The sequence below is a fragment of the Chinchilla lanigera genome, unplaced genomic scaffold, assembly GCF_000276665.1.
Source record: "Chinchilla lanigera isolate Chin_1 unplaced genomic scaffold, ChiLan1.0 scaffold00012, whole genome shotgun sequence".
Classification (NCBI taxonomy): Eukaryota; Metazoa; Chordata; class Mammalia; order Rodentia; family Chinchillidae; genus Chinchilla; species Chinchilla lanigera.
Window position 1 is genome coordinate 12,376,537 of NW_004955413.1, and position 10,161 is coordinate 12,386,697.

At 38.0% G+C, this 10,161-nt stretch overlaps 1 protein-coding gene across 1 annotated transcript in view; it reads right to left on the reverse strand.

Annotated features, from left to right (window-relative positions):
* Nucleotides 1–9,552, reverse strand: part of Eps8 (epidermal growth factor receptor pathway substrate 8) — a 118,388-nt gene extending 108,836 nt beyond the window's left edge. The window contains exon 1 of the mRNA XM_005379018.1: nt 9,482–9,552. The gene's annotated coding sequence lies outside the window, so the exon portion shown is untranslated. The remainder of the gene's footprint in view (nt 1–9,481) is intronic.
* Between the last annotated feature and the right edge of the window lie 609 nt (nt 9,553–10,161).

Genomic DNA, 10,161 nt, shown 5'->3' on the forward strand with positions numbered 1-10,161 from the left:
GAAAGAATCTTTTCTGTCTATGCCTTGTAACCTAGTAACTACTTTGAAGACAACGAAACACAGTGTACTAATTATTGTTATTCTCTTATAATTTTGTTATAAAATTTTGTTTTATTTTCATAGAATAAAAAACAAAGATTCAGAAAGAACAAGTTAGCTTTTCTGAATATGAATGCACTTTATCAAAGTTCTGTTTTTAAATAATTCAGAAATTAATTCAAATTAGCTATAAATCTATTTTAAAATGTGGTAACTAACTGCTATCATATAAGTACTTACCACATAGCCACCTGGCATGGATTTTTAGGTAGATTTTTTACAGGGATCTTTTAAAAAGACACACATATGTACAGCTCCCACACAAATTCTCTTGGCAATGCGCCTGTGTGTACAGAGGTGTTTACAGACACCTCAGTCATTGCAAGAGTGGATGCTGCTTCCTTTTAAAAAGCAACTATCAATCTTCATAGTTCTTTTCTCCATAAACAACACACGATGTATGTAATAAATCTTCAGTTCATTTTCTGGCATTTGGATTCATTTGACTATAAAATAAAATTCAACATCCACAGTCATTCACTCCTACATATTCCACCAGAGGACATTTTAAAACATCTACTCTGTTTATGTTCAGGCAAATATTAGTCTTCTTACCACAAGTCCATAGATCTACCCCAAGAAAATAGGTAAACAGACTGAATACCTATATGCTAGATATCTAAACCAATTTCTACTCTTTTATTGACACTATCAGGAATTTCAGCAGTAACATACTTTACCTCATACCACTAATCTTTCATACCTGAACATACTCTCATAAAGCTCAAGAAATGCAATGTTCATGTGTGCACATATTTTGTAGTATGTACAACACCTTCACTCCCTTTATTCTTTTTTTGAGGGGGACAGGTACTGGGAATCCCACTCAGGACTTCATGCCTGCCAGGCAGTGCTGCACCACTGAGCTACATCCCCGGCCCACTCTATAGTTATTCTTGTGTTAACCTAACAAAGATTACAGAATAGGGTCACCCAAGGCCTCCTACTCACTGTATAGTCACCTGGTTAGCCCTATGTAATACTAAGCTTGGACATCAGACCTGTAAAGGCCTTACTACAACAGCACTGATTCACCATCAAAAAAAAGAGAAATAGATGAGGGAATGAAATATGAATAAGAGAAAAATACAAAATATTTTAAATTCCCAAGAGCCCTCCATCCACCTATCTATCTATCTATCTATCTATCTACCTATCTATCATCTATAATGTATATTACATGTATGTCTTAGGCACTTTTTGAAATTCCTCTCATATCACAGGTTGATTATTTTATAAGTAAGACGTAGAATTTACCCTTTTGGGTATTCTGTAGTACAAACACAGAAACAGCTATGCACATTAAAAGCATACAAGTAGCACATCTCTATACTGAACAACATAAGCAGGAAACAAAGCTAATAAAATCCTACGTAAGAATAAGTCAAAGATCAGACAACTTTAATGTGATGGGTAGTAAGCAGTACATCATAAACACTGAATAAACAGAGAGGTTTAAGGAAGCAAACAGTGACTTCTCTTCCAGTAAGCTTACCAACACTTCACGGGAAGAAGCTGTCTGAGGATAATTTTACAACAGAAATAAAAGACGTGATAAAGTGTGGGAGAACAGTTCAGGAGAATTGAGGCCTAGCTGGCCTTCTCTGTGAGCACAAAGGGGAAGAGCAGCAGGCAGGGGTGACGGCATGTTGCAGGTTCTAGGGCAAAGTTAACGGAGCTGAGATCAAGTTCCTTACCTGGGCATGTACTAATGGATAACGGAAGGCAGATGAATCTTGTATCACTTTAATTGTTTGAGTGAAAGGGGCTGGGGATTTAGCTCAGCGGCAAAAGCGCCTGCCTGGCAAGCGCAAGGTCGTGAGTTCGGTTCCTGGTACCAGAGAAAAACAAAAAAAAAAAACAAAACAAATAATTGTTTGAGTGAAAAAAAGGAGGAAGAGCCAGACCCTTGAGGCTCCTCTGCACACATGTTAAACTGACTCTACGTTTGTTTGTCTTTCAACTTTGTTCATCCCAAGGTCAGGGTGACAAACTAGCAGGACTAGGTCCCTACAAGTGGTACCTTGGGTGGAGAAAGACCAGAGTGGGCTGGTTCCCCTGGGGCGATGCCTGGGCAGGGAATTGGGACTGGCATAGGGCAGTCTCCAACAACAAAGAAACTGAAACTTCTTTCATAGGAAGGATGTATGAGGATACATATTGAGGAACATATTGAGGAACAAGCAGGAAACCAGCAAGAATCAAGAAGGACAATCACACAGTCAAGAACAAGTAAATGAGGGCACTCAGGGAGGGGGCTGAGAATTTCCAACTCATCTGTGAGATATAAAATGCAGTGCCTGTGGCTGGCAGGTAACAAAAAAAGTCTCAAAGACAAATCCCTGGATAAGGCGGCACCAACTCAGTGGAGTTCAAATATGAGCCAAAGTCCATACGAAAGAACCAGAACCAGCTTACTGTACTGACACATGCCAGGTGATTTAAGAAAAATGGCCAGGCCAGGCAGGGTGACACATACCTGTAATCTCAGCACTTGGGAGGCTGAGGCAGAAGGATCGCCATGAGTTCAAGGCCAGCCTGGCCTACCTAGCAAGTTCAGAGTGAGCCTGAAATACACAGTGAGACCTTGTCTCAAAAACCCACACACAAAAAAAAGGAAAATGGCCAAGGGAAGGGCCAGGTTTTATCTAAAGCCTAGACGTCTATCTATGTGGTGACAGGAAAGAACAAAAAAATTCACACACATACAAAATATTTTCTTGCCACAGACATTAGTGAGATAGCAGCCACTCCCACAAATAGGACACCAATTACAGGTCGATTCTGAAGTGCCAAACTTCTGTCTTTCTTAAAAATGTAGTGTGAACGGGCAATGAGTTATCTATCTCTTCTTCTGGAAAAAGCAAAGAAATATATGAATGAAGAAACATATACTGACTGCCCTCTCTGCACAATGTATTATATTACATATAAATACAATCAGAGTTATCCCAGAAGCAGAAATGACTCTCCCAGTTTAATGAAGCAGAATTTTAATGATGAAAAAGCAAGAAGAAAATACCTTTAATTCAGCTGATAAACCAGAAAAATATTTAGATGACTGTGGTAGAAGAGATGTATAACCAGTACTGTAAAAAACTAAACTTTGCTGCATATGATGACAGATTTACACTGTTAAACAACAGAGGTACAATTCGGTAAGTGGTATTTCTGAGTTTGAAATTTAGTGATCTTAAGTCATTCTACCTAGGAAATTTTGTTAAGTTGTTTACATGACTCCAGGTCACACACAATGAACTACAATTTTACTGCTTGAATTTCTCACCATGCCTCTGGCACCTAGAAATCTAATTAGTTTCCTGGCTAATACCTAAATATCTAGGATTTTCCTCAGCTAGATTTGCTTTCCAAGAAGTGACTTCAAGTAGATAAGTCCTACTATATCCACTTTGGTCATGTGGCATATAGAATATATGTGTCTCCAAATCAACTCATTTTATTCCTCCAGATTCATTGCTTTACTTGTGTTCATCCTTCCATGTTCTTCTGTTATATTTTAAACTTAACTGAACCATTTCAATATTTCTTCTAACGTTTGTTGATACTAAGAGGTTCTACTTTAAGACAACTTGTCCAATGCTACGGCTTATGTAAATACAGCAAAGCACCATATTTAAAGTGTGCACTCATTAAAATAATCAGTTTACTTTCCTTTATCAAGATGCTTTTGTCAGTTTTCTTCCGCCTCCCCCACAGTGCTCTAACAATGATGAAAAATTTGTAACTACTGTACAGCACAGGCTAATAATTCCCTACCAGTTCTGACTGCAATGCAAAGGTTTAAAACTGCGGGAAATGACTAAAGCTCCCACCAGAGAGCACTGAAAAGAAACAATCAACAAATTAAAAGCACTGAAGTAGCTAATGCTACTAGATCACTAGCTTTGCATTCTACCTACTTACTGTTCAGTGACAGGAGTTTAACTTGTGCCCAAAGTGTGGTCAACTGGTAATAAGAAAACACAGGTGACCTAACCAGGAAGAATCACACCAGCCGTAAAAATAACCAGACTATTCATCACCATGGTAGTATCTCTCCAAGCATTCATGGAAGCCAATTCACAGAGTCCATCCTGGAAGAAGCGGTAACTTTGGGGTGTGTGCATATATATAATTTATACAGCGTCATGTGCCAAACTAAAAACAGTCCAAGAGATGAAGCTTAAATAAATGACAGTAGTGGTCCTTTCATCACAGTGAGGCTGATGCATTAAAAGGTAAGCTGTACGACAAACCCAAAGTATAAATAAGGAGCAAAAACAGAGGACAGATGTTAGGAACTGGAAGAACTCCTTGAAATGGGACAGGGAACAAGATATACGCGAGAGGCCAGAGAAGGAGGTAAAAGGGATTTAAAGAAAAGCAGAACTGAAGGGCAAAATGGAAATGGAGCTTTTGCAAATGGGGAGGGGATGAAGGGTTGGGGGGATAGGAGGGGAAGGGGGAAAAAGTTGCAAAGTGTTATGACCATGTACAAACTCCCCGTGGAGAATGTGATCATTACATACTATGAGTATGTACTAATCGAAATTTTTTTTTAAATCAAAAAAAGGTAATCTGTTCCTCACCGTGAAGAATCTTGAGTTAACCAGCATAGCAACAAGTAACTGGGAAAACATCCTCCCCAGCACTGACTGATCACTGGAAGGGTCGGATATTGCTTGTAGCAACACCATACAGAATCTGTTTGAGGGAGATACATATCTTCTTCATGAAAATACAAAGCCTGTGAACACAGACTTTGTTATTTACATTTTAGTCCAATGTTCACACTTTGTAACTTTATTTTGAATGCAAAAGAACATTACATACCTGAGAGTTCAATTACAGAATGCATTCACTTCAGAGACGCTATTTCCAAAAATATCAAAAGCACAACATATTTTGACACCAAGCTTTGATAGCAAAATATTCATGTAAATCAAAATGTGCAAAGAGCCACAATTAAAATAGAAATGCCACAGACTAGAAGAAAATATTTGCAAGGCATATTTCTTTTAATGTCTCTTACAAAATGGTGTACATCAAGTGGACACAAACTAAGGTGGTCACATTTTTTAAACAAGTTATTACAGTAAAAGACGTAGTGCCACTAATCTGCCTCAGAATATTCCCCTTCCCTTCAACCACAATTATCCCATCATTCTTGCCGCTTTCTGAAGCAGTTCTGGAAGTCTTCTGTCCTGTTTTTATGAGGTATGACAAAAACTACGGTGAATGGCACTGACTGAGTGACAGTCCATGGAAAAGCTGGCTCGCATAAACATTACAGTATGTGCTCACTAACCTTATTTAACAGATCTGGCACCATGTGGCTTCTGGCTCTTTCCCAAAGTCAAAATAACTACGAAAGGTAAACATTTTGAATGGCTTCATAATACCAAGGCAGCCAAGACAGTGTAATGAATGACACATAAAAGGACTTCCAGAACTGCCCCAGAAAGTAGCAAGAAAGATAAGGTGCGTTGGAAATAAGGGGGAGTAGTTTAAGAAGGATTAGTAGCAATGTGTCTTTGATCATGATAAACTTAAAAATTCACCATATATTTTGGCCATGCCTTGTACCTGTGACAAACTTTCAGTTGTGCTGTCATAATCATTGCGCTGTCTGAGAAAATCTTTGTTTCTTCTTCACTTTTGAATGATAACTTTCCTGGATACAGAATTCTACATGGGTGATTTCTGCTTTTGTCTTCCTGAATTTTAAATATTTAACTATACTCTCTTCAGTTTTTGCATGCCTCCTGAAGAGATAATTCTTACCCTTATTTCTCTAAAAGTAAGAGGAAAGTTTCTGCCCCCTCTGGCTTCTTTCAAGATCTTCTCTTGCTCTTTGAACTTCTGTAGTATGATGAAGACATGCCAGCTGCAGATTTGGCGCATGGTGTCTGCCATTCATTTTGGAAAATGCTCAGCAATTTTTATTCCAAACATTTCTTTTAATCCTTTACTTTTCCTGATGGTATTGTATTCTCATTATGCACACATTATACTCTCTGTAGTTGCTGCTAAATTCTAACATATTAGGTTGCATTTTTTTCTTCTTCTTTCTCTTTACGTTTCAGTTTGGAAAGCTTCTGTTCACCTCTCCCCAAGCTGGAAGCTTCTTTCCTTGGCCACATCCAGTGACTAGTAGCATTAAAAAGCAACCTGCATTTCTGCATTTCTGTTAGAGAGAAGTTGGAGGCAGTGGTGGAGGCGGTGGTCTTGGTTTTGTTGTTTTAATAAAGTTGTTTCTGAGACTGTTTTAGCTGTACCTCACAAATTTGTGTAATATTTTCATTTTCACTCAGTTCAATACATTTCTTTCTCTTGTGACCTCCTTTTTATCCTATGAATCATTTAGAAGCATGTTGGTTATTTTCCAAGTGTTGGGAGAGTCTTTACATTTCTGTTAGGGTTTACAGTATGATTCCATGGTGTTCAAAGACTATTCTTTTAATCCTTTTAAATGTGTTGAGGTACCTCATACAGCCAACATTATGGTACATTTTGACATGTGTAGTATCTTCTCTGAATTCTTTTCTCAGGTATGATTAATTCTCAAGGATTGCCCCTCCCCACATACGTCCTGTTAGTGCCTCTAAATTACTGCTGTTCCAACATACTTTTCCTTCATACAATTCACAAACACTCCCAAGAATCAACAACCTAAGAGATCCCTACTAAACATAAGTGAGTCTGCCTAGCTTCCAAAGACCATCATCATCTGGAATCTTCTCTAATTCCCATTGCTATATCTTAGCTCAAGATGTTTCCAATCCTGAAAGCATTGATCCTTCCTCTATCTGAAACTCTTCCCTCCCTCCCTCCCTCTCTCCCTTCCTTCCTTCATTCCTTCCTTCCTTCCAGACCTAGCTCAAGTTTTATTTCTTCCATTAAAACCTCAATGGCCCTTTTGATGCCCAGAAACTTTTTTCCCCTTACTTTTCGAGCTTTTTTTTTAGGGGAGGGGGAATATCCAGTTTATTCACCCACTTTGAAATCCAGTGAAAACCGTGGATTCAATGTTTTATGGGGATTACTTTAAATTCTTTTCATGTTCTAGATATTAATCCTGTTGGATGAGTAGCTAGGAAAGATTTTCTCCAATTCAGTGAAATTTTTCATCTTATCCATAAAAAAGAAACACAAACTAAAAAAGTAGATTTTTTTCTTTTAAATAGGTCATTTCCGCGTGTGTGTGTGTGCACATGCGCACACACGCGCACGCTCATGCCCAAAGGTAATTAGTTTAAATACAACTGCCTACTCCTGACACAGGGAAGCCTAAAGTTAAACTGTGAACTTCATGAAATTCTAACAATGTTACCAGAAAAGTGCTCATTAGTGGCCAATTAACCTATCTCCAAAAATTTACAGTAATCCCAGTCAGATAAGCTGACCCAGCTCTAAGCCTGTACATGGTTTCTCAAGCTGATCTACTGTAATATGAGACATTTATCAACACCACATACCATGTTGAGCAAGCCCAGCTGTACAGAACTCCCTTTGGGCTTTCCGAATAACCATGGTGATGATGACAACAGAAGGAGGAACAAAAATCAGCAATGACAAGAATTCCCCACGCACTGTGCTCCGTGCTGTGCTAGGTGTTTCCTCCATGCCATCTCATTTAATCCTAATGATTCTCTACACAGGGAACCCTGTACCATTTTACAGCTATGAAGTTGGAAGCTTTGAGAAGGTGCGAGCTACACATGTCATAAGTATTAATGACGGAAACTATGAAACCACATCTTTCTCCTACATTCTATATTCACTTTAAAAAAGCAGCTGGTAAATGTTCTCTGCAACTACGTTTTTGGGCTCATAAGTTACTTTATGGGAAAGCCAAAAAATGATTTATTACTTAGAGTGAAATTAAGTCACTATTAAAATGAGACAGCCCATACCTAGAGATGTGTTAACCTATCTGACTACTTAAGAAATATTTCTTAAAGATAAAAAAAAATCTGATTTGCAAGAAGTCAAAAGTTACCAGATGACTCAGCCAAGCAATCATTTAGAGCATAAAGTGGCCAAAGAATTAAAAATGTTGAACTGGCTTTCAAGATTGAAGGTCATGTTAATCAATGTTAAAAGCCTGGACAACCCTTTGGCCACTAAGAAAGGAACTCAGTCAACTGTATGGGAAAAGTATAAAATATATTTTCTTCTAGATTAAGACACAGACAAAATTGACAGTGCAACTTCAGCCCAAAAAAGAACAAACCTTCTAGCTACAAAGTCGTGACTACCACACAGATTGTGTAATATGTAATAGCAGAGTTCATGGATAATTTACTACTAGCTGATCAGTATTTGTCTCTGCAGACATAGATATTAGAATGAAATATATTGATTCCATTCGCAAAATGGTATCCTGGCACTTTTACAAAACCTGGATATACCTTCAAGGAAACTAGGGATAAGAAGGTTTGTGCAAAAACCTCAGCCTAGAGCCAGAACTGTAAGTGCTGAGTGGGAGGAAGAACTACAACAGAAATAAGGGAAGTTCAAAAGAAAACCAACCAAGCAAGGATAGCAGTGAAGACAGAAGAAACACCCATTCAGTTTACTAAGCATCCTACCATGGACATCAAGGCATCCAGACAAATGGCCTGAACTCTACCCAAGGGAAAAATCAGAAACTGGAGTTTTTTTCACAGCAATGAAAGGGAGAAAAACTGAAAATAATGCAAGTGGATTTTTAATGGCTCACTTTTAATAACCTATAGGTTAAAAACTTCTTCAGATATTCCCTAGTAATGTATGGAATGTTAAACCTGCCAGGTGCTTTACAGACCATATATGTCATTGTTTTGGTTTTCTTTCCTCTGGTGCTGCTTCTTCTGCTTCCTCTTTTTCTCCTTCATTTTGTTTAATAACTGAGTCAGAAATAACATGTAAGATAACCCTGTTTTATCACCATCCCATGGTATCAGATCCAGGAACATTCAAAACTTTCATCACTAAAAAGATTCTCTGCATATAACTGGTAATTCCCATGTAATTCATGGCAACAGTTCACGATAGCAATATCTCTATCCTACATTTACCTAAAGGAAACATTTTCATATCCATGATCACAATTTATCCTCACAACATGTAACCTGATAGGCAAGCCGTGAGCAAATGCCTTATTGCTCCCATTTTAAAAACAGACACGGTGACACGGGACTACGGAGGAGCCAGGGCCAGGGCACCCAAAGGACACCAGCCACAGGCACAGGTATGGACAGGGAGTTCCAGCTCTTAGCCTGCGCTCCACAGCGACAGCATTTTGTGAGGAACTGTAATATATCCCCCAAGCACATGGGAATGACCAAGTCTCCCAAGAAATAGCAGACTGCTTTAAAAATACTATAAATAGACTCACCTCAAAAGTGGAGATAAACTCCAATTCATATGTCTCCACTTCAGTCCAATAAGGAATATATTACAGGTGGCCTGCATGTAAAAAGAAATGATAAAGGTGAAATATTCATTTACAGCCAACAATTCCTTTTGTGTAATAAGTGTTTCATTTCCTTTTTTTATACTTTTATCTAGATTCAAAGTTCTAAGAATAGAGAAGTATTACTGATTTAATCCTTTTAGTCACTTGCTTTGTTTTTGTTTTGTTTGAAATGGGCTCTCACTATGTATCTCTGGCTGACATATCACTTGCAATCCTCTTGCCTCAGCCTCCCAAGTACTGGGACTGCAAGCATGTATCACCATATGCAGCTCTTTTTAGTTACTCTAAGAAGTACTGAACAAGCCAAAATCCTAAGATTTAAAGTAGAATTTGAATCCACGTCTGATACTAAATGCCTCAAAGATACTTTATTTGTATCTTTTTAATTCTTTCTAGTACTTGATGACCTGTATCTAAAATCACATATTCATCTACTTCCTATATGCAATTTGAGAAGTATGCTCAACTCAAATTTTTCAAGTAAACATAGTAACCAAGTTAAACTGTAGACCCCTTTTAAAGTGTCTATTATTAAATATGACCTATACTTGTGTAATTTATAATGTTATAAAATACATTTTGACCATGGGTGATTAAAG